The following is a 27,138-nucleotide window of genomic DNA, read 5'->3' as shown; positions in this document are numbered from 1 at the left end:
ATTTGCTTTGCCCTAAAAGGAAAACATCAGCTATTTTTTAAAATCAAAATTCTTGTACCATTGAAGAGAAGCATGCACTTTGTTTTATTAAATGTAAATTGTTGTTCCGAGAAATAAAGAAAACAAGAACTTTTTTTCCGAAATGCATTTTTTTGTACCATGATAGAAGAATACGAGCTTTATTGTTTTGGAACATACCGTAAATTTGTTGTACAAGAAAAGAAAGAAAAAACGAAATTTCTTTTTTGAAATGTAAATTTGCTGTACCCTTAAAATTTAAAAATTTTCGTACCATGGGAGAAAGAAATTGTGAACTTCGCTTTTTAAAATGTAAATTACTTGTACCATGAATGAATAAACGTCAACTTTGTTTTTATTTAATGCAACTTTTCTGCTTGAAAAGACAAACTTTTGTTTTCTTTGAATAAAATTTTCAGAATCATGAAAGAATGAAACATGAATTTTGCTTTATGAAATATGAATTTGTTGCACTGATAGAAAAAAACATGAACTTTGTTTTTTTTTCTTTCTAAAGATATAAATGTTTGTTTTCTCAAGGAAGAAAAATGTTCATTTCAAAGAGTAAAGTTTTTGTTTTGTTCCGTTCATGCTATAACAAGTTTTGATTTCCGATAAAGAATGTACATGCTTTCTTTCTTTCTTTGCACAACAAATGTACACATCAAAAAGCAACGTTCATGTTTTCTTTGCTTCATTGTGCGAAACATTTTTATTTTTAAAAAACATTTAAAAGGAGAGAAAGAGATTGAAAGAAGAAAAAATGGACTTTAATGAAGAGATATGAATTTTCATTGTGATTTTGCAAAGAATATACTAAAGAAAAGTAAGCCGCTCACTGTCTAGCTTTTTATGTGTTATGTATATTTGATTAAATTTATATTTGATTTAATTTTATTGGTTGTTTGTTAGTTTTAAATTTTAAAAAAATTCTATTACATGGTTGTGTAATGTAACTGTATTTACTGGATTTGAGATTGTTCAGTTCTGACATTTTTATTTTTGACGTAAACAACTTTATAGGGACATTGTATATAATGCTGACCTAGTTCTTGACCTTGATTCAGAAATCAGTAACAGTTATATTAAACAACTTTTTTATTATTTTTTAAAAATTCTTTCCCCGAGTAAAAACCATTGATTTCAGTTAGGGCCATACTGGAAATACGTGATAAATAGCATGTATTTATTGTTACATACTTTTGGTTTTCTCAGAAGGATGAACTCTTGACCTCCAATCGGGAATTTGTTTTGCGTTGTAGTTAGACTTATTACTAATGTTTTGAGAAGGAATTTTCAATAGTGCCTTAACACTTGAGACATATAGATGTTTTTTTTTTTGTTGTGGCCAGTTTTGTGTTAATTATTTTATTTTCTTCAAATTATTTTAAAGAAACGTGATTCTTTTCCCTGGAAATACTAGTGCTCTAAATTAATTTTGGACAAGGACAGTAGTGAATGGGGATAGCGTAGCCTCAATGGGAATTAACATTACAGACCCCCCTGGGAACATATAGCCTCAATGGAAATTTAACATGGAGAAAAATCGTGGGAACATATAGCCTCAAGGGAATTTAACATGGAGAAAAATCGTGGGAACATATAGCCTCAAGGGAATTTAACATGGAGAAAAATCGTGGGACGATATAGCCTCAAGAGGAATTGAACATGGGAATAGGGGACTGTATAGCGTCAAAGGAATTTAAACAGGGTGGGACTGTATAGCGTCAAGGGAAATTTAGCATGGGAAAAATTGCTGGGTCACTCTAGGGACAAGGGGAATTGAACATGGGAATAGAGTGTGGGTCTGTCTAGGGACTAGGGGAATTTAACATATGGAAATTGAACATGGTGGGTCTGTATAGCGTCAAGGGGAATTGAACATGGTGGGATTGTCTAGGGACAATGATGGTAGAGGGTCAAACACAACAGAGACAGAGACATACATACACTAGTACAAAAGTGAGATTTATATATAAAGCATTACCAAGACCTGAAATCTTGCTGAGGTGTTCAAAAATTTGCATAATTGTAATGATGCTATAAATAGCTATAATCAAGGAAATGCTCAACGACAAAATGGATGTGACTAAAAGTAACGCTAAAATGACGAAATTGTCCCAGAATTTAAAGGAAAATAAACATATCCCCGAAAATTAAGTTACAATGGTTTACACTAAAATGGATAGAATTAGTAACTACTTACAATATCAACTTGTGTGACGATCGTGGATAAACACCCATGTATCTATTTATAGCTATAATCAGCTAAAATTCCTATGAAATCCCACTATCTATTTATACTACAACTTGTGGGTTATTCCTTTGGAAAATCCCACTATCTTTTTATAGCCTCAGCTTGAGTGACGTTCCTATTTATGAACTCTAGTACATATGTATAGCTACAACCTGTGGAAATCCCCAAGTCCATATTTATAGTCTCGAAATTTCCAGCGTCAGTGACGTCACTGTACTGAACACTAGGGGATAAATGTCAACAGTGTTGCAAGTGGCTGACCTGAATACACGCTACTGCAGGTAGGTAGGTAGAGTGTATCTGATAGGGATAAATTGAGTTTTATAGGGACAAACAGAGACCAATACACACACACACCCACACACCCACACACACACAACGTACGCGCGCAGACATACGCACACACACACATACACACACACACAGAGGGAAAAGGAAAAAACAAACCCCAAATATACTATCAACACAGAAGGGAGATAATACAAACCCCAAATAAACTATCCACACAAATGTACGCGAACGCATACAAGCCCCAAATATACTATCAACACAGAAGGGAGATAATACAAACCCCAAATAAACTATCCACACAAACGTACGCGAACGCATACAAACCCCAAATATACTATCCACACAACGTCGCTAACGCATACAAACCCCAAATATGCTATCCACACTCGGGAGGAAGAAGAAAAAAACAACCAAATATACGATCTACACAACGTACGCGAACACACACACACATACAGACACACACACACACACACACACACACACACACACACACAGAGGGAAGAGGAAAAAACAAACCCCAAATATACTATCAACACAGAAGGGAGATAATACAAACCCCAAATAAACTATCCACACAAATGTACGCGAACGCATACAAACCCCAAATATACTATCAACACAGAAGGGAGATAATACAAACCCCAAATAAACTATCCACACAAACGTACGCGAACGCATACAAACCCCAAATATACTATCCACACAACGTCGCTAACGTATACAAACCCCAAATATACGATCCACACTCGGGAGGAAGAAGAAAAAAACAACCAAATATACGATCTACACAACGTACGCGAACACACACACATACACACACACACACAGAGGGAAGAGGAAAAAACAAACCCCACATATACTATCAACACAGAAGGGAGATAATACAAACCCCAAATAAACTATCCACACAAATGTACGCGAACGCATACAAACCCCAAATATACTATCAACACAGAAGGGAGATAATACAAACCCCAAATAAACTATCCAAACAAACGTACCCGAACGCATACAAGCCCCAAATATACTATCCACACAACGTCGCTAACGCATACAAACCCCAAATATACTATCCACACTCGGGAGGAAGAAGAAAAAAACAACCAAATATACGATCTACACAACGTACGCGAACACGCACACATACACACACACACACACACACACACCACAGAGGGAAGGAGAAGAAAACCATTATACACTATCCACACGGAGTGAAGAAATAACCCTTTATATATACTATCAACAGAGAGTGAAGAAAATAACCCATTATATTCCATCAACACAGAGTGAAGAAGAAAAAGTTTTTTGAAAGCACCTAAGCCCTCACCTGCAATGACCAACTCTGCCAAACACCTACACCCCACCCCACCCCCCACTCCCAACACTACAAAACCCATTTAACCCGTTATTTTATGGCATCAGTGTGTGATTTAGGAAACATCAAGACACAAAATGATGGATGAATAGACTGACTATTGTTTACCGACTTGCATGCCTAAAGAGCGTGCGTGAAGGAAAACATCCTTCCATTTCAATTCTAACTAAAACATGATCCAGAGGGATAGAGAGAGGTGAAAGAGCACAATTTCATAAAGTGTGAGTAAAAACAAAACACGCCATCCTTATTATACAATGTCAAGACCAAGAGACACTTACGTTTTCTTTCTGGTCTATTCTCTTTTAGAAGGTAGTATGAAATTTCACATCAGGGCCAACGCATCGGCTAACATTGTCAATTTTTCCATTTCCATGTCTTTACTGGCACAAGTTCTTCATCATCTTCAATTTCTTCTTCTTCTGCATCCCTCTTCTCTGTTTCGTCTTGTTTTTGTTTCTTCTCTTTTCTCGTAGGGCACTCTGAATTCCAGTGTCCTTTCTCCTGACAACGATATTAGGTATCTTGACTTTTGTCTCTCTTTCTTAGACGAAGCAGGTATTCTGGAGACAAATACCCATTTACCTTTGCAGATATAGCAAACTTCATTAGCACTTACACACTTTCGTATGACTCTCATCAAATCAACGACCAAAAGAGTAAGTTTTGTTGCCACTTTCGCATGTGAATTATGCTTTCGTATGACTTGTAGCAAATATTTGACCAGCAGGTCGATCTGTGCTGACTCTTCCATCTTCTTGATCGTTTGAGAGCGGAATGAATACTCTGACGCGAAGACACTCTCCTTATATACAGGGACCTGCTGCGTATGAAACCTAGTCAAATGTAATTTTGCAATAAGATGAAACGATTTCATTGAGGAAGTAAAAGGCAATGATGTACCGTATCGCCTCACACAAAACCTGAAGTGTTAGTTCAAATCCGTGTCAGCGATTTCGAAGACGACATAACTGAGCTTTAATCAATGCTCTCCAATTATGCCACAAAACCACGAGTCCTGATTCACGCCAAAAGAAATTTCGTTCGGTCCATAAAAAATAGTATCACATCTGAGAAACGCAAAAACGAACTTCCAGAAAACTGAGAACGACGGCTTACACCTACAACGTAAATGTATGAGTTCAAGTAGTGCGTAAAACTTAGTCAAATTAAATTTTTATAGTCAAGACGAAACGATCTCTTTTCGAATAAGAAAGCAGACACCAAGCGACAATGGTGATCCGTGTCACACAACACTTTTCAAAATGTATATTATCAGAGGTTTGTTCTAGCGATCTGCACGGTTAAATTAAATGTTGATGTATTTTGCAATAAGACGGACACAATTTCCATGGGATCGCCCATGGTACCATTGTTCGTGCATTAGTTTAATTTTTAAAAATATTTTTTTATATAAATCGCCTATAGGATAGACCCAGTAAAGCATGGCCATTCTCGTCACTGTCTGAATACTACTCAAGTCAATTCGAAGCGAACGCGGTAAGAAAATAAGTATAGCCAATGAAATGGCTTACAACGGGTGATGCATTGTTTTGTTCTAGGACTGTGTGGCATAATAATCCCTATGTTCTTGCGTTGTTACCATTACAGTGCAAAGCCCTCTTTGTGTGTGCTGTACCATTTCCTCTTACCACATCAAAATACTGAGCGTCACAGTATTGGTTCGCGTTTTCAAGCTGACCATTTTTTTATATCTCACTTAAACATTTCGACATAAACACTCACACTCACATCGGTAGAGTCAGAACAGACGTGTTACAGTATTGAGGGGCATGTTATCTTTTTTTTTTCAAACTAATAAGTTTGGGGTTTGTATGAAGTAAAGAACCGAAAGTACAGTGAAATTCAAGGATGATGACCCAATCTGTCTGTCTATTGATGCGTGTATTTACTTAAGAAGAAATATGACCTCTAAAACACAAAGAGATACGGCAAGCATGATTAGATTAAACACAACGATGTTTTCCTTCACGCCCGTGTAATTTAGAGTTTCAATCGTCTTTGAAGACAAACTTGGTCTCCTTTTGTAGGGCTTGAAATAATAAAAAAAGCTGAAAAATCTTAAGCACTTTGCTATAGATAATTTCATCAACAGACTAAACAACATAAATACCGTTACAACAATAGAAAGCCTTAAATCTTCTATCAAAAAGAAATGCATAAAAGAAATTAAAGATTAACGACAACTAACCAATGAAACCGAATTTAACAAAGGCAATGACATGTGAAGAAATGCCTCTCACTTTGGAAAGGTAGGCGAATGTACTCTGTCATGCACCATCAACTTGAAAAAAATTATAAACAGAGAGAAACCTGAATTCAAAATTCAGTTGTTTTTTTTTTCTTCAAAATTATTTCGTTTCTTTTTTCTTTTTTTTTTGGAACAAATCTAAGCACTAATATAGAGTGGAAAAGGGAAAAAGCACATACAAGCTTTGATATTTCTGAAAAAATGAGGCGATATTCCTAACGTTCATAACCACCTATATATGCTTGGACTTGTCTGTGACTTATCCACAAAACAAGATGTACATATTTCTGGTGAAGCTGCAAGTGTGTGCGTGTTTTTGAAAATGGTAAAAATTGGATATACAATTTTCTCGTGACACTTATAAAGTGAAGAGTCTGTGCAAGTGTCAAAAGCCAAAGTCATATAAGTTTTGTATTTTGTACGGCTTGTAAAGATTTCCACTTTAGGAAATGTGAAGTATCACAAGTTATTATCACAAACAGAAGTGGAACATAGGGGCTTGCAAGAAAGAAAATAACCCAGACAGTTGGTGTCATCAAGAGTGCTAGAGACGGTACCCGAACTTGCTTGCTTGCTTACTTGAATTAAAGTGATTTTCGCTCTAATGGAGTATGTATCACTGGTTTAATAACGCACCGCGTGATTTTTAATTACTCCTGGGGAAGGAAAGAGAGCCTCATCCCCCAGGCTTTTATGTACTCACAGACTATTTTTAAATTTAGCCACTCAGGTGTAGGACTAACTAGTCCTTAGCAACCTGACTGAAAGGCTTTAAACATGAGTGGGAATTGTCTCACCACACACTAATTTTTCTGTCCAAGCGTGGTAAAGGAGGAAAAAGGTGCTCAGCAAGACAGCCATGGATGTTAAGTACTCACCAAAACGCTAGCCCGTACTTATTTCAAATCAAGTCCCGTTTTTGCCAATGGACAACAAAAAGTACCAATAATGTGTTAACCACCTGTGCAATTAGTTCAAATCTAACGAGTCTGTTAGATTTCCTAACATATCTGTCTAATATTAGTACTTAGTGTACATAAAAATAGCGATACTGATCTTATTTAAATTATTATGTCTAAGCGACATATGCCAGTTTGGTCACTGTTAGGTTTAAAAAGTTAAGTTTGTTGCGGTGTTCCAATGGGTCAAGTTTGTTTCGAGAATAGTTTAGTCAAGGAAGGATACCAAGCCAAATATGGTTCCCTATTTAATAAAAAGCAATCTTTTGGAGCCCTAAAAAAAGTCTGTTTTTTCTGTTAGAAGGTAACACGTCTCTCTTTTGCTTTCACGTTCTTTCCCGCACTCCTAGTCTCATGATTCTTGATATCAGGAAATGCGTAGCCATGATGGGCGGTAATGTAAGCAGCGGCTTCTACCAGCTGACTGAGGGGGTATCCAGTGTAGGCTTGTCTGTAGAATTGGGGAAGAACTCTGACCCCTAATCCCCATTGAGAAGGTCTTGGTTTAAAGGTGTCTAGAGATTTGTAGGCAACGTATTGTATGGCTGTAATAAACTGCCCTGCTATGTTGACGTCATACAATGCTTGATCTAGCCCCATTTCGGTGTACTTTTCAACGAGGGTCAGCGTCCCCCTCCTCCTCCTCAACCGCCTCAATTTCCTCTTCTGGTTCTGATACTAATTCTTCAGTTGAGGTAGATAGTTTCAAATCCGCTGCTATGGTGTCTGACGCTGTTATTGTTGTTGTGGTTGTTCTTTCAGCTGAGATTGCCTGTAGTATCGGAGTGAGAAAAGAACATAGTGCCTCCGATAATTACATCTGAGTTTGCCATACCGTTTGTCTAACATAATTGGACCTTTGTTTTGCCACCACTCTTTCCGGGACGGGTTGTTTGTTAGGTATAGTCGGCTGTTGACTAGATGTTATTTGTGTTCTCGAGGTGGGTGGAGTGCTAACTGGCTAGGTCTGCATTTCTTGCTCCCGCTGCTGTTGCGTATATTTCTTCCCTCCACACCGAGTTCTGGGCCTAATTCTTTAAATTTCGTTGTACCCGAACTTACATTATCCATATTATCACCAACAAAAAAAAAAAAATGCACAGACCTAAAAGAAACACTCACTCACTTTTTACAGAACATTACTATTTTTAAAATTTTGATAAGCGACGGAAACGAGCAACTTAGAGTCACACTTTCTAACCAAGATAAAGAAATCATGTGCTGATAGACTCACTTCTGTATGTTTTCTTCTAACTGACTAACATATCATAGGCAATGGAATGTTATTTCTTTTCGAGAGTATGGGATAGCCCTGAAATTTTTTTGGGGGAACTTGAAGCTATGGCGATCGCTTAGGTTATAAGATAACGGCCTCCTCTGACGACAGGCTTTCTCACAGGATAATGTCTGCTTCTTCGGAAAAGAGAAGAAGAACTCTTTGGTGTCGATACAACTGTTGACAAAGCCTCTGTCAGATTCATGCATGCTGCTGTTGCTGCTCTCTCTGCTGTTTATGAAGTCTGTACTTCTACATCCATTCTTCTTTCTCCTTCTTCAATTCCTCCTTGAAGAGCTCTTCTTTCAGGTCTTCAGTGACTTTCAACATTATGATATTGTCTATCTCTTCAGGTCTCGGTATCAGACTTGTCATGACCCTATGCAAATTCACATAGGCTTCGTTCAACTTGGCTAATCTTGAGCACATCTTCGTAGGAAGATAAGTTAACAATGGATGGGCAGACTGGAGATTGCCCCGGTTCTTAAAGTCAAAGCGCGGACGTGAAGGAAAACATTACTACACGGTTTTTATTTGTAACTATAAAACGCCCTTTGTCCATATCAAATTCATTTCACCTACCTACCTACCTACCTACCTACAGTAGCGCGTATTCAGGTCAGCCACTTGCAACAGTTATTCGTCACATCCGATTGAGGTCAGCAACTTGCAACACTGCTGCCTTTCCTCCCCCAGTGTCGAGTACAGCAATTTACTATTGTTAAAGAAATACATGTTGTTACAGTTGTAGAAAATAAAGCAAGATTTAACAAAATGGCATGATTAACTATTACTAATTTCCCAACCGATATTAAAGGCCACCATTTTATATTATCTACTATGTCAGGCAACGTCGATGCTGTTTTAGCTAGGTTACATAAACATTCGGTGATATTTTTCACCCGTATTTTGAATTTATTAATAAATGAGTCCGCCACCACTGCAATCTCTGCTACTACAGCCGTTGCTGTCCGTTAATCCTTTTACAGAATGCGTTATGGCTAGGCCACGTATTGCTGCTACATCAATAGCTGAGAAAACAGTACCAATTGTTGCACCGTTTTCGCTCAACGGACGTTTTAGCTTTTCAACTAAGATAACTTTTTTATATTTGACTCAATGGAATTAATATTTTCTATCAAATTATTTTATATATCTATTAATTGGCCAGATATTTGTGTTCTTGTACTTTCACATCTTCGCTAGCCAAGGTTCCACCAAGTGAACCCTATCTACACCTTGGCGGATCGAGCAGATATTTTGGTCTTTTTTCCTACCTACATCTATTCGATTTCATGAGTTGCCTACCTTAGTAAGTAATGCCAACTAATCAATATCGTATAACAGCTGTGTAGTGTATTCAATCGACTTCAAAAGGATACTTTATAAGTTTAACATCGCAAGTATGACTAACTACCAGAAAGAAGCCATTACAAGTGTATTTGAGTGAACGGTATTTGTATAAACACTGACCGGCAGTGGAAAATTGCTTGTTTATGAGTCCATTCAAGTTATGCGCTCCCCTTGTCTTGATTTGAACAACTTAATTTTGATTGGAAGCGGCGGCTACCGCCTCATCCAATTAATTTCACAGACCTGAAACACAGACATTTCTGCTCGATCCATCAAGGTGTAGACAGGGTTAACATATCGGAAACTTGTCTAGCGAATATGGTACTTTTAAAACATTGTAGTATCTCATTTAATTTAGCTATCTTAACTGAATCCTTTTCTTTATCAGTAACATCTTTTGTTCTCTTTATATGGTCGTTAAGCTCGTCGGGTGATGCCGGACAAAGCGTTAGCGTATATATTGCCGGACAAAGGGTTAGCGTAGACGATGCCAGACAAAGCGTTCGCATGGAGGATATCGGACCAAAGCGAAAGCGTAGATGATGCTGAAAAAAAAGCATTGGCGTAGATAACAAGTCTCATGTTTTAGAAAACCGGAACATATTTACGTTAGAAAATCAATAGCTATACTTTTTAATTAAAATAGTTTTGTTATTTGAAACGTAATTTGAAGGTACCTTGAAAATAACTTCTGATTTGATAAATAACTTGAAGTTAACATCAAAGTGACTCGAAGGTAAATTAATAACTGTTTAGGAAATCTGTAATAAAGGAAGGTAGTTTATGTAAAACTGAAAACCGAACTTCTTATGTATCTTGGAAACGTTCCCAAAAGATTTAAAAGCCGACGCAGAAAATGATAAAATATTATGGCTACTGATAAAACTAAAGTATATGGTGCTGAAATAGTCTACAACATTTATTGCATGATAGCTGACGTAGTTGTTGCTATAGGAGTATATGCTATATATTGAAAAAAAAAACCTAAAGAAATCATTGACGTTGGACCATATTATCACATCTTCAAAGAGTCTAATAAAGTAAATCCACAAGCAGAAATAATGTAGAGCAACAGATTAACTAGTTAGTTAATGGATTGGTATGGCATGTGTTTCCGGTGGCATGGTTGTTGTGGCTGCTTGTATAGAATTGCAGGGGGAGGATACTGTTCGAAAAGACTTATTAGTATTCTCTCTTTTACATGACCTGGGTGTAATATTGCATGGTTTGCTGATGAAGCTTTAAAATATAAGCTGGTATACAAAACAGTTTTAAAACACGAAACTTAAAACTATAAAATAAAACTATTGTCAGCTCAAATTGATTACTATTGATGAGATGCTTAGTAAAGAAATCAGCTATAATGAATATGTTATGTATATTTAATTTGTATTTCTTAGGTGATTTTTCTCCATGATTCTATGTTATGTATAATTGTATTTTGAACTTGACCCTGTCCAAAATCAAGTTCATTGTGTACCTGACAAAAATAGTATTTTGTAAGCAAATAATACGTAGTTAATTATTGTCTGTGAGTGTGGGTTAAATATTAGGATCATTATCAATGCAGATAAATATACTTATTTGGGTCCAAGTCTAGGTCATTGAAATTCCCCAATGAAGAACCTAATGTACCCGATTTTTCACATCGTCTTTATTTAAATTAAGCATAATATACCTTGTCTTGTTGACAACTTAGAATATCCTAAAAATGAACTTTTAATACTCATCCTAGTTCTGTTTGTGCCTCATCTGTTTACTTGATAATTACTTATCCTTGCATTTAACATCTGAGACAGTCTTATTCTTGTGTTCAGTATTGGGCGGAATTATTTATTCAAATTATTATACACTGGAAATAAAAAGTTCTCATCCATAATATTCAGGACTGGAAAATTAATTTGGAATTATAGTGTTTTCAGACAAGAACATATCTGGGTTATGCTACTGTAACACAGTTACTAGTGTAACACAGTTAAAGACTTTTAGCACATTGCCACAGTACAGGCCACTGTTACATTAGCATATTCGAGTACTAGTTTGTACTAGCAGCTGCCTCGCTAGGCGCTCATCGTTAAGAGGTGAATGGTAGGACTTCAAGATAATATGACTGGTTGGGACATAATGCTACACGTGTGCGACATGATGCCTCAGTGCTAGAAATCACTATAAACTGCCACACTACAATTCTGAAAGGTATGATAAAAATTTTAATCACACAAAACACAAACATAATTTTGTTTGCGTGAAACTAGAAAGATAACCTTCAACAAAAACAGATATATTTTGAGACCTGACTTTCTCGCCTATTTTATACTTGGGCTTTCCAGAGGCGTGTATTGTAAAGCAGCCAAATAAGATTAATCCTTATATATATATATATATATATATATATATATATATATATATATATATATATATATATATATATATATATATTCTTAATTGTTGGACACATGTCTGTGGATCGCTGATATGAGGTATTGTATCCGTCATTAAGCTTTATAGTATAATTGTTGTTTTCTGGTTTAATTTTCAGTAAAAGACTTCGACACTCTCGTTTTAAGAGTTGGATTAAATCTTTCCACTGCTTACGCTTGTTTGTCAGAACGAGTAAACAAAAGCATTCAAGATTTATTTTCTCCAGTAATTCCTTAGCATTTCAGTTATAACATTCCTTTTATACATCAAACTGTATATTTTCCTGGTTTTCTCGTTTCAAATATTTCCAAAAAGGCACGATACGTTGCTCTTTTTTTTTCTTCTTATTTTCACCTTCTTAGCGTGTTTAATATATATATATATATATATATATATATATATATATATATATATATATATATATATATATATATATATATATATATATATATATATATATATATATATATATTTTTTCAATACTTCAATACTGTTTTATTTCATTATATGCCCTGGGCTATGTAAAATTATTCGGCAAATATTTATCAAAAACCAAAAAGAGATTGGATCACCACACACATACCCAGATTTACTTATGGACTCTAATAAAAATAAACAATCAGCATGTAAAAATATAAATAAATTCATAGACTCAGCAGGACTTAGGAACAAAATATAATTACTATCCCCACAAAACCAAAAGACCCAATAACTAGCTAAATAAATTTAGAAGCCACCACATAAAAACCCATAACATATCATTCAATTTTATAAAAGTATTAATAAATAATTCACTTACGAAGCACCTATAGAAAACTAAGGAAACCGCAAAATCGGATGTCCTAGATGTCCTAAACGAACCGAGTAATCAGCTGGGACTCCGGTCCTAGATGTCCTTAACGAACCGTGTAATCGGCTAGGACTCCGGTCTCTTGCTAAATAAAGTATAAATAACATTCAATCTCTAAAACCATTAATGAATAAATAACTTAAAGAGGCAATATCTAAAAACTTATAAATAACATAACGTAGGAAGCACACCCTAAACACCTCGATTTGTAATACCATAATAACCTTGAAAATCTCTCTTCATACATGATTTCTACTAAGAACCTCTATAAACAGCATAGAACATTCCCCCCCCCCCTTTTTTTAGAAGATTTTGAAGAAGAAAAAATAAAATCGAAAAAAAATCGCAAGAAACACCAGGCAAATGCAACAAGAAACCAGCGATGTAAAGCAAGCAGGACCGTTCCCGAGCTCTCCTTTCCACTAATGACAGCCAACCATTCAACTGTAAGGGACCCTTATGGACCCACAGATTGAGGCCAAACTATCAGGGTTCCTTCAATCCATAAAAGCCTGGTGGAGGTGTCACCATTCCCTTCCCCAGGAACAACTAGCAGGCTGCGGTGCAGTCAGAAAAAAAGTGGCACATGGACAATTGTGCGCACGCCACTATAATTAAACTCAACAGCAACAAATATAAAATTATAATTTTGTAGCTGACGTTGTCCAGAATCAAATTCATCGTCTGCGTAAACAAAATAATTCTTTAAAAACATTCTGTAAACAACTAATACATAATTAATTTTTTCTCTCTATGAATATAGGTTAAATATAAAGATCATTACTAAGTAAACATATTTATATTGATCTGAGTCAAGGACATTGTGTTTACCACATTCTTTATTATAATTTTAGCAATAGACCTCTAATTAATTATAATTATGAGTTTATCTTGTAAAAATTTGGAACCTTCTAGAATTAAATTTACATTAAGTAATAATTTTTTTAGAAATGCTAATTCTGAAATCAGTTGTATTATTGTTGTGTCTAAAGTTTCATTTGGACTGGAATTTATTTATGTAATTTATTTTTTTATTCTCTCGAAATACAAAGTGCTCAAAAATAAAATTGTTGGAAAGAGAGACTCTGATATAGTTTAAAATTTCAAATAAGGATATATTCTTGGATTGTATTATTGTAATTCAACCCAAAACTGTTGGCACATCACTACGACACTGGTCACCAACGGCACATTAACACTTCCAGCGTTGAATTATTTTTTTTAGAATACCACTTAAGTTTGTCCAGAATTTTAATCATTAAGACTTGTGTTCAAAATTCCAGGATTTTTGGGGATTTTTTTCTCATTTCACAATTTAACATTTTTCAATTTGTATTTTAGGGAAATAAATTATTTGTTAAATTTTACAAAACTTGCTGGTTTTCGCTCTTTTTTATTACTTATTTCAATGCTTTAGAATCGTAATACAACTGTATCGCGTCGTACTGTCCATTTGCCTGACTAACATAAACCCGCTTATATTAAACTCATTTCCTGCCTTGTTTGCGCAATATTGAAGTTGGTTGTTTTATCAGATACTCACTGAGTTCGTAACATTTTAAAGGATTGAACAATTGCTTTCACTATCATAATTTTATCAAATTTAACTTATTCCCAAAACTTAAAGCAACTGAACTTTTAAGATCGTAAGAAAGCGATCTGAAATACTGTTCTTGGCTTAATTATATCACTTTATTATATAGGCTTTATTATTGATGTAATGTTCATTATGAGTGTTATGTGCACTATTAAGCATTAGTCCGCATGTCCGAGAATTGACATCTCTGCGTTTCACGGTGCCTTGTTTATGACAGCAAAGAATTCATAGTAAAGCAATCTGACTTTAGTTTACTTGAGATTTTCAGGTATACTTAATCCATTTATAAAGGACAGAGATATTTCATATGCTCACCTTAATTTTTATTAGAATAATGTAAATATATTTGTCAATGTAATAAGACCATCGGAACGTATTCAGTGGATTTCTGGGAAGTAGAAAACCCCCAAGATCGTGTACGAGTTTAACGGTTGCTTATTTTCCGTGTGTTACCCTCAACGTGGTACTAAAAATCAGTTTTTTGTACCAGACTTGTACCAGACCACTTGTCAGCGACGCTTGAAGTTAGAACAGCAAGGATACCAAGTGGTGGAAATGTGGGAACACGAGTGCGACCACCGTTCGAAAACCGGTACCGAACTTAAACGCATGGTGTAATGTTACAAGCTGGTGGGCCGACTGAACCTGTGGCACAGTTTGTTTTCGGAGGACGGAAAATGCCACCTGTTTGCTGTACCACTCCAACGAAGAGAAAGGAGCAGAAATCAATTATTTGTACGTGTGTTCGATGTATCCTTACGTGTGCAAATATCGAAAAATTCCACAAGGGTGAAGAGACTCAGAAAGGCATTTTCGCAGACTAAGTGGTTGCCTTTTTGAAACTGAAACAAGAAGGCAGTGGTTATCCTTCTTGGTGTCACACTCTCGAAGACGAAAATACATTCTAAGAGAAATACTGGGAGCAGGAATGGATCATTTTAGACCACGTAGAAAAAAACGAAGGAAGGCGATCGTTTGCCAAAGTGATGTTAAATTTTTTGTCGAGCAAAATGGCACAACGAACGTATTTACCCAAGACGGCGTATTTGACAGAACCTTACCGTTACTTCCAGATGATTCACGACAAAAACCAAATACATGAAACACGTGGACGTCGTTCGTGAGAATTTGATCTTAGTCAATTGCCAAAAAAACAACAACTGGATTTTGTACAAGCCGACGAATTTGGAAATGTCATTATTGCGGCTTACGTGACAGCCCATGCTCTCTTAAAATTGTACGAAGTTTTAGAACTGTTACGTGATAGCGTCCTGTACTTTGTCACAGACAGTTGCATCTACATCGATCGCCTGAGTCACTGTTACCCTAAAATCGAAGGAGAGAGTTTAGGAGCCTGGACGGACGAGCACCCCGACGACAAGATTCGAAGTTTTGCTAGTGGCGGTCCCTAAATTTACGGCTACGTATACCGGAACAAACACGGAGACGTGCACACGGAGTGTAAAGTGAGGATTGACTCTCAGTTATCGCACCTGTCGATTGGTGAACTTTGGAGTACTGAAAGAAGTCTTGCGGTCTATACAGGATGAAAACTTTAAAGTGACCACCAACGAGCCGCATAAGACTACATTTACCCACACACAAATTCGTCAGTCGGACTTTGGAAAAAGTGTATCAAATCCTATACCAGAAGCGAGTGCGGCTTCCCAATCACTTCACTCTTTGCCGTATGGACACGTCGATATTGGTCAGCATATAAAAAGGGACAACGTCCAAGACCGATAGTTCATTCTAACTACCAGGACCAAGCGAGAAAGATGAATACATTTAAACATACGTCACCAAGTTCGGTGATTTTCACGTGGAGTGCGATGCTGTGCCTTGCGATGGAACGATGCCGTACGCTGTGACCTCAGCGATTCAGTACCACATCACAGAAAGTTTGCTATGACTACTTCAGCAGGACACAATGGGAACTTTACTATGGCTACTGCTACTACCTCTACACCTACCATGGAAAGTGATGCTGTGCGTGTCAAACCTGACGGATGCGAATGCGATGCCACTCGTCACAGAACACCTTATCACTTTACTGGTTTTCATTGTCAATGTCATCCTCCACGTGAAACCATGCAGCTTCCACCCTACGGATGTCATCCAAAAATGAGCAAACTCCTGTGGATTTCACCGTACACTCATCGAAATGAACATGTGAAAAACGAATATTCGTTCTCTGTGCGGTAGTCTGAATGCTGAGACTTTGAAAGTCGATTTCAAACGTTCCAAGGAAAATGGCCTAAATATCTGGGAGGACTTACCCCCGAAGAATTAGCCAAAGCCGGATTTTTCTACTTGGGCAAAGGGGATAAAGTCAAGTACTTCAGTTGCGGTGTGTCACTTCACGAGTATGAGCAGAAAGATTCGGATTCCCTGGAATATACTCGATGGTCTCCGTATTGTCACTACCTACCTTTAGTGGGACTCTAGTCATTGAAGTGGCATACCATGTCGGTCAAGAAACGAGCTTGGCTAGGGGTCAAACGTTGGAAAACACCGAGAGAAGTATTTGAACCCCATTTGAAAAGTAATATTCAAGGATTACCAAACGAACTGCAAGAGAAGATCTACAAGGATAATTGTCAGGGACTTGCCAGAACAAAATCTCAAATTGGTGACTGTAGAACTTTTGTGAGGAGAAATTCAAAAGAGGAAAGTGAAAAAAGTCAACAAACTCGTCAGATTTCTCTGGATCAAGTCTGCGTTCATTCGATTATTCCACTTTAGACCGTTTACATTAGAAGATTTTACTGATATTCTTAACCGTTATCGTAAATGGCATTGGTCAGAAATTACTCAATATGTCCATTACTTTCGCTCTAGGACAAGATTTTAAATAAAATAAGGAAAATTAGAAGTGACACCTAACGTGGGTATAAATACTGAGTGCCTTGATCATGGATACTTTACAAAAGAACATTTGTGGTTTTCCTGTGGAGTTGAAAGAACGCATTTGCCGAGAGCTGGTCAAAATACAAGTGAATCGCAAAGAACAACTGCAACCTCACCCGAATGATATAAGAGGACTGATTCACATGAAAGTGTTCCAGTGATCAGACATTGTTAAACTGGACGTGGGCGAGAAGGATTGGTTTGTTGTGACTGCTTCTTTTTCCTATAAGGTAGACATACTGCAACGAATTCAAGAGGAAGAGTTAGAGGGTTACTAAAATATTTTCACAACATAAACATGGTTGAAGAGGAAACTTCTGAGCGGTGTGTTGTGATGTGCAAGTTAGAGACTAAACCATTTAGATTCGCCACTGGAGTACGATCATATCCCTGCAGAAAGTACACTTACTGCCTCCGACAAAAGAGGTATCAAAACGGGCTATGATGTTACGACATTTATCAGTGGTTATACAACAGATTCCGTGGAAGTAAATCAATGAGAGTATTCAAACAGTAGAGGATTACCAACACTTATTACGAGGTATGTGTCCCACGAATTGGGGTCGACATGTGTTGTGTGTCTTAGTCACATGCTTTCTGTGATTTCGTTTACCAGCCGATTCCTTGTGAGTTCATTACGATCTGTACTGTACCACGAAAAAAAAACATGATGGTATTTCGTTTAAATGATCACGAGAAACTTATTCTGAAGAAAAGTTTCTTTGTGAAAATTTAGCCACTGCGGATGCTTACGAAGGTGTGTGTAAAGTTTGTGACTTATACCCTCACTGGAAAGATGTACGTGAATGGAAATGTTGGGGTTTCGAGGCTTAGACCAAAGAAGTGGCTTACATTGTCCGAGATTCGTATTATGCACTCAAAGGAAACATTGAACTTAAATTGTCCAGTGAAAAAAGTAACTTTTAAACCTGTGTTAACTGCCGTGCAGGAAGAACCTGACAGCGAGGAAAACCACTCCCTCCAGGACAGGACTGTCATGGACATTCCCGAAAGGAAATTCCGGGAGGACACTTGTGTGACTGTATCCAATGTAGAGACTGTAAGAACATTACACACTGTCCCTAGGACACCTTTGTTACCAAAAATATGTTGTACAGAGACATGTTTATATTCCACTTTGATTGTTTTGATGTGTATTTTATCACTGTACTTACCCATTTGGCCTTTTGTGTTGTTCCATTAAGAAAAAATAAACGTGTCCTGAAAAAAGTATAAAAACTCTCGTTTGTCTTTGTGTCAAAAATGACATTCCCTGCACTATGGCTACCTCTGTTGTCTCTGCTCCCTCTTCCTCTACTTTCATCATGCTAGTTGGGAGGCCTTGTATCTTCAATATAGTAATTGCCGGACCCAGCGGTTCAGGCAAAACCGAATTTGTCAAACGTTTGATCGAACATAAAGATCATTTGATCGATCCTCCACCTCAACGGATCGTGTGGTATTACAAAGTGTAGCAATCGGCGTACAGCATCTTGTGAGAAAGTCAAGGCGATTCCATAGTGTTTGTGGAAGGCATTCCTGGCGAAGACGACGGGATCGTGTCTGACCCCAGTCAAACCCATCTGGTCATTTTCGACGACATATTAGGAGAAGACGAAGAAGAAATTAAAACTTGGTTTACGCGCAAAGGGCATCATCGTAATGCCAGTGTCATTTACATTTCCCAAGATTTGTTTCAACAAAGTAAAGCCCATTGCACCATTAGCTTCAATGCGCATTACGTGGTCTCGTTTAAAAGCCCTAGAGATAGATTGCATCGGCAAGTCTTAGCCAAACAGTTAGGAACGCCTTGGCTGACTCATGCGTACGACGATGCCACTCAAACCTCACACGCCTATTTACTTGTGGATCTAAAACCCACCACCAACTCGATTAGTTGCGATTTCGTATCATCTGTTTCATCACTGGTGTCAAGATAGAATGCCTGTTGTGTAAACGTCCCCGTCGTCGACTTAACAAAAAAATCTAAAAATACCTCGGACACTTTGTGTCTGTCTCACACAGCGTCAACATGACGTCCCTTCAGTCTTATCTTCCCGTCAAATTGATTCGTGCCTTGCACGTTCCACATCAAACCAAATGCTCTTTTGAGAGAAACAAAGTAGACTTGACGCAACTGACTGTTCCCGGCATCGACACTCAAACCAAAAAGCAAATCATTTTGAAACCTGGAGGTAGTGGTTCTCTATGAGGTGTCATTATTTGCTCCCTCTTAAAATGGGATCGTAATGCCCCCAAAGTCCTCCCCCAGAAAAAAAAGTCACTCCAGAAAAAACCCAACGAACCACAAGGAAGAAAAAGAGCAACGGTGTCAATACCAGGTCACAGAAAAAAGAAAAGCCCACAGAAAAAGAAAAAGAAAAGTCTCCCAAAAAAGAAAACCCGCAGAAAACAGCTTCTACCCGCAAGAGAGACACTTCGGCCATGACGCAACCGTACATTCACAAACCACGACCTGCAGCGACGGTGACCGCGTATCCAGAGGGCTCGGGTTCTTCCACTTCTCCGTTGCTGGTGATGTCTGCCAAACCCAATTTGACACCCGTTCTTCCTTATTTGATGAAACAATGGAAACCCGCGTCTCCAAGAACTTCTCCTCCAGCGGCGACACCCTCTTCCTCTTTAGCTACAATGTCAGCTGCTCACAAAGTACCTGCCCCCAAAATCAAAGTCCAAGAGAGATCGGACATGTTACAGAGATTATTGGATTTGTCCAATCCAGAACTGTCCCGATTTAGTCCTTTGCTAATCCCTTCACGACGTGTGACGCCTGTCATCAAGCTGATATGATGTAAAGACAATCAGTGGCTACGCATTTCAGTATAAAAAGACTTGTGACAAATGGATGTTTCTCAGTATTTTGTACTCCTGAACGCACGAAGATGTCCCCTCAAATAAGCACACACCGGTACCATCGTCGTTCTTCTGTCCAAAATGGAAAGGAAAAAGAAAAGGGCAGTCTTGTCATCCGAAAAAAACGCTTAGCCAAGCATCGAAATCACCCCCAGAAAAGGCACAGTCGTTAAAATGAAAAAGATCAGCCAACAAAGGAGAAGATTGGCGGTTTTGGAAAACACATCGTCACCATTTTGACGAAGCAATAGTCAAAAAACAAGATAAAATATTGTGTGCCTAGTCATCGACGTCAGTGTATTTTTTGGTGTGTGACCCGGAACTAACAAACGAAGATGTCACCCTCCATAAAACATTCTTCTCTACTCCCCAAAGAAAAGGAAAGGAAAGGACTTCCTCCTTGTTTTGTCAAACATGGGGACATGTCCGTCCTATCCAAAGCTTCCCCACCCATGCGAACAAAACTCATTCAAACAGCCTCCAAAGACGTTATCGATACCGTGTGGGAATGTTGTTTCAACGTCTTTAAAGGCACGATACCTTTGTCTAAACACCAGAAAAAATGCTTAGCCAAACATCGTCACGTTCTTCCCCAAATGGATCAAAAGAAGATACCCATTCGCCAAAAGAAAAAGATGTTGCTCCAACAAGGAGGATATTTACCCCTGTTAGGAACTTTTGTCAAGGGAAGTCTTTTATCCATGCTTCCAGGAAGATAAAAGGGACATATGGAGACAAAGATCTCAGACGTGAGCATTGAAATCGAATGGAAGGAGGAAAACTGGCTTTGGTGCCTTACAAACGTTGGATGGAATGCCATCGTGGCAAGAACAACGGACCCCGCATTTGCCTCCCAATCTGAATTTGACCGAGATGTCCCAGTTACAACACGAATTGCAATCGTTGATGGATCGCAACAATTTGTCAAAAACAGAAAAATCGCAAAAGTACAGTCAACTACTGCAATCACTGCAACTCTTTCACGAGAAAGCTTTAGACGAAACAGCTCTTCCAACTCTGAAAGATTTTAAGACCCAGATGAAAAGTCCATCACCATCCCCCCACCCCCACCCCAAGAGGTCAAGACATACGCAGCCCCAAGAATGCATCAGGAAGAAGAGATAAGAGAAGTCTTTAAAACACGTCAGCAGCTCCCATTCCTAGTAAGATTGCAGCGTCCTTGTTGACCTCTTCCACCATTCCCCCAAAAAAGATGATGTGCACTCCTCCTTCGACAGAAGTGAAAAAGAAAGAAGTGAAACCAGAAGTGAAAAAGGAAAAGAAGACCAAAACCATTCCATTACCACCCCACCACCACCACTACTGTCGACAAATCGGAGACGTAAAGCCGTTTCCAAATCACCATTTCGCCATATCCAAAGTTGCATCAGCGAAGAGTGGGTGACTTATTAAGAAAAATGGAGAATGTGTGACCATTTACTATGATCCGTCCCATCCTGCAGGTTACGGAGGAGTTCAGAAATTGTATCGTGCTACCAAAACTCGTGTGAAAAGTCTCCTTTTACCTCAAGTGCAACGATGGTTACAAGAACAAGTCACGTACACTTTACATAAACCCATTCGATGAAAAGTTTCCAGAAGTCGCACCGAGTGGCGGCCATCGATCATCAATGGCAAGCCGATCTAGCCGATGTCTCTCATTTGCCGCCACCAACAATCGTGGCAACAAATATTTGTTTTCTGTCATCGACGTCTTTTCCAAATTTTTCTGGGTCGTGCCATTGACTTCCAAATCGAGCAGTGAGTTAGTGCGTGCCCTTAAAATCGTCATTGCCCTCTTTGATGGCAAACCGACAATGGCACAGAATTTCTGAACCAAACTTGCCATAAAGAATTAAAGAAACGTGACATTCATATTTTCGGCACCGAGAATACCAAAACCAAAGCCAGCATCGTAGAACTCTTTCAACACACTTTGAACGAACGCATGTGGAAATATTTTACGCATCAACACACTCTCGAGTACATCGACGTCTTACCGCACTTGATTGAAGCGTACAACCAATCTCACCATCGAAGCATTGTACGTGCCCCCCAAGAAGTAACTCCCGACAACGATGTTACTGTTTTTGAGCCCCTGTGGCGACTGTCCCAAAGAACAGTGGAGTGTTGGCACCAGGAGAGTGGGTGGACATTTTCGAAATTAAACACACTTTCGACAAAGGTCACTTACCCAACTGGACCATTGAATTGTTTCGTGTCACTGGACGAGTGCGTGGCCGTCATCCTGCCGTCTATAAATTGGAAGACATGAACGGGGAAATGTTAAAAGGAAAGTTTTACTTGCCCGAGTTACAACGCGTGACCAAAAAAGAAGACGAAGTGTACGACATTGAAAGCATTCTCGAACGAATAACCCGTAAAGTGGCAAAACGCCGTGTCAAAGAAGTCAAAGTACGTTGGAAAGGATATTCTCCTAGTTTTGATTCTTGGATCGACGCTTCACAAGTCATCCACTATAAAAAGAAGTGACCATCATGCCCTTCAACACAACCTCAGCTACTGCTACCACCGCAGTGGCCACTCCTTCACCGAGTTCTTCTCTGCAAGATCTACAAAAGCAACTCTTGTGGATGTGGTGTGGGGAACGTGTTCCGAAAACGCAAATCGACTTTTTCTGCCAAATCTTTGTGGTGTATTGTGTCATCAGTGCGGACATTGCCAATTTGAGTTTGCAACAAGGAGAAGAACAATTGTCAACTATGTTATTGAGCAGTTGCATCGGTTACCTTCCTTCCCAATCCTTCCCTGAAATACTCCTCGAACGGAAAAAACGGAAGTCTTGTAACCAACACCAGTCACCACCCCAGCAACAACAATCACCAAAATAATCCTCTTTTAGATGCTCCTCTTATTTCGAGTGACCATTGGACAGCAGAACTCTGAAAGTATGAACAACAACAACCACTTTTACTTAACTTTACCCAGTGATAGTTCTATAGAGGTGTTTCCCAACAACACTTTGTGCTGTTTCACGGCCAAATTACCTTAAGTCATCCAGTTTTATCAGGAAGCCCATTGGGAAGTGGCTTTGGTGGAAATGATTCACCCTACACAAATTCGAAACATCACTGAAACTCAAAACAATTTTCACGGTGAAATCAAGAACGAGCAAGAACATGTGAGAAAAATCAAGTTTTCAGGTGACATAAATCCAGTAAAAAACAATTCACCAATTTTGGCAGGGTATTAATTTAGCGGTCAATATTTGGTGGACACATTTACTGACAGGTTAAAGGACGCGTTTGGCAATGCCCTGAACAGAGCCAAAAAAGTGTTAAGAGTGAGTACCATAAAGTGGCTCTTCGCCTAACGATGAAATTTTTTTATATTGAAACGATGGTTATTACTTTTAATGGTAGTTTGTTTGAAATTTTGGGTGGACATCGAGAGATGGAAACAAAAATTTCGAGCCCGGAAATCAACAGCAATATGGTTTTTACAGGGCTTTTTTTTATCCCCGGTAGAACCGAACCAAGGACTGAATTTGATCTTTGTATACTCCCATGTGTTGGAGAACAACGTAGCGGACACACCTCTGTACGTTACTGCGTGCCATTCCTTTCAAAGTGGATTCTACCATGACCACTGACAAGGAAGGTGGAAACACCTATCACGTTCACCGCAAATTTGTACATCATCATTATTCGACTGTCCGTAAGTCGTATATACACACTGTAAACATTGCTATAAAAGGAGATCTTGGGCAAAATATTCCATTCTCCAAAGGAAAGGTCACGGTGAAATTCCACTTTCGAAAACGATTGTCTAACGACTCGTAAGTCATGTATCTTGTGTACCGAGGCGTCGCTCGACAGCGAGGACATGGTTTAGGAGATATGTTAAAATCCGCCTTTCTTTCTGTGGCGCCCGTGCTGAAACTGATGGTGACACAAGGATTGCACGCCTTGAAAGATGCTTTAACGTACGGCAAAGAATTTCTCCAAAATGTCATCATCGAGAAACAAAACCCTAAAGAAACTTTCCTGAGAGCGGGCAAAAATGTCTTGCTTCAAACGGGCAAAGACATTTTGGGTCGACGAGAAACGCCTATAAATGCCCTGGACACTGCTGAGTCCTGCTTCCCCGACGATACAGCAAGGACAAGGCAGAAAGAGACGACGAAAACACACCTTCAGAAGACAAGAAGAACCTTCCGAGACATAGACAGTTATGATTATTATTTTTTTTATAAAAAAACACGGAAAGAATATGAAAGAAAGAAAGAAAGAAAGAAAGAAAGAAAGAAAGAAAAGGATACGCCGAGAGTCTTCCGCCTTTTCCAGGTTGAAACTGGATCCATTTGCCATGCCACGCACCATGATGGCGATGCAAGAATCCCAATGGGTAGATTTTCATCCCGTCTCCTCTTTGATGGATTCAGCTACCATCTAATTTGAAATCAAAGGACAGACCGAAGATTGCATCGATCTGAACAGTAGTTACTTGTACTTGAAAGTCAAAGTAACCGAAGCGAACGGTAACGATATATACCACGCAGATAATTTAGCCCCCCCCCCCCCCCAACAATTTCATGCATTCCTTGTTCAGCGAAGTAGATTTGTACTTGAATAACAAACTGGTCAGTAGCAGCATGGATAACAAACTGGTCAGTAGCAGCATGGATACTTACCCTTACAGAGCTTACCTGGAAAATATCTTCACGTACGGAAAATAGGCCAAGAATACTCATCTAGATGTTTGCGTGGTATGGAAACCTGACACAGCAGACGAGAACAAGTTTAACGACATAACCGCGCCAGAAGTTGGCAATCTTTAAAATGTGGATTACAATAGTCGTAAAGAGAAAATCAAAAAAGCCGTAGTTTAGAGCTGATGGATCGTTTGCATTTGGACATTAGGTTTGCAAGAGAAGCATTTACTGAACGGCGTGGATGTCCGCCTTAGACTGAATCTCAGCAGTGCCGCTTTCCATTTGATGGCTGCAGCTGTAGCCACTTACAAAACCAAAATTGAAGAAGCCAGACTCTATGTTCGACGTGTGGAAGTGTTACCTAAAGTGGGAAACGACATCAGTCACACTTTGAGCAGAACGACCGCCAAGCATCCAATATGACGCGTGGAAGTAAAAACTTTCTCCACATCCGCTGCACAGAGATCCATGATCGAAGATAATTTGTTCCAAGGACAGTTACTGAAGCGTTTGATCCTAGGTATCGTCAAGAATTCAGGATGAAGACAAGATGAAGAAATTGCAAGACGTCCTCGACAATTTGGGGATGATAGATGAAATTTTGGTTAAAGTGGATGAAGACTTTTATTCTTATAACACCCATCGAGTGAAAATGGAAATAAACAACTTAAGAAAGTCAAAGGAAATTATAAGAGATCTCCTTAAGGAAAAAAAGGAAGAGAAGCAGGATGAAGAGGACAAAAAGAGAATGAAAGAATGGAATGAAAAATAGAAAAAGAAGGAAATGAAAAGAGGAAGAAAGATGAGGAAAAGGAGAAACGGGAGGAGGGAAAGAAGGAGAAGAAGAAGACAAAGCATGTAGGACAGAAAATAAGAAGCTGGCGGAGGAATCGAAAGAACTAGAAGATAAAAGAAGAAAACTAACGGCCCTTTTCAGGGACACTCATATACCTCGAAAATATATTTATTCTCTTTGCCATATATGTGTTTGATCTTCATCAGTCTATGTCTATGTTATATGTATTAAATATGTATATGTCCCGTCAATCGCACTCCGCCAAGCGTTCTAGGTTTTTTCCCATTGTTTGGTCAAATTGAGGCCAGCCCCTTGCTACATTGTTACTAATGTTCAATACCATGACGTCACCTCACCTATTCCATTCCTATTGTCCCTATACAATAACCCCACTTTTCCTTGTCCTTATACAGGCCAAATATTCCCAATGTTAAATTCCCATTGTCCGTATATCCACCCCCCACCCGGGGCTGATCTGAAAAATATTATCCTTATACAGGTCCACGAGGTTTTTGACTGAGATTTCCATTGTCCGTATATCTCCCCCATTACTTCTCAACAGTCTATTACGAATATTTTGTCGCCATATACCCACATTTTAGATGGTACTACTCAATCTAATATTTAAAAACACCTATTCAAATGACCTAACCCATCTAAGGAAAATAAATTAATCATTTTAAGAACTCACATGAACAACCAATCCAATGGGAAACAACCCCAGACTTGTCATTTTGTTTACTACTAATATTATTACTAGTAACCTTAAACACGCACGTAAGCATCCATTTGTAGATCCTAATCAGTCTTACACTCTTAATATCTTTAAATGGAATTTTATACCCGTGTACAAAAATTAATTATCTAATATCTTGATTATAGATGATCATAACAATTTATAGTCTTGAATAAAAACTACACATAATATAAACAAAGTATGTACCAACAGTTACAACAAATATTTATAGATATACATAACATTAATCGCTTGAACTTTCTTGACTTACGTAAATCGGTATCTTTTTTCTCCTGGATATAAAGTCAAACGTGCATTAACATAAGATTTTGTTGTTGTTATAGATCTAAATATTTAGGATAGTACAGGACAGGACTGGACTCATTCGCTGTTGACAATATTATTGATAAAGTGTGTTCAATCCTCAAAGTGTTAGAAATTATGGTATTAATAACTGAGTGATAAGCGTCGG

This window comes from Sinohyriopsis cumingii, chromosome 2 (assembly GCF_028554795.1).
Source record: "Sinohyriopsis cumingii isolate HCF-2022 chromosome 2, ASM2855479v2, whole genome shotgun sequence".
Classification (NCBI taxonomy): domain Eukaryota; kingdom Metazoa; phylum Mollusca; class Bivalvia; order Unionida; family Unionidae; genus Sinohyriopsis; species Sinohyriopsis cumingii.
Note: the sequence above shows the minus strand (reverse complement) of the source record.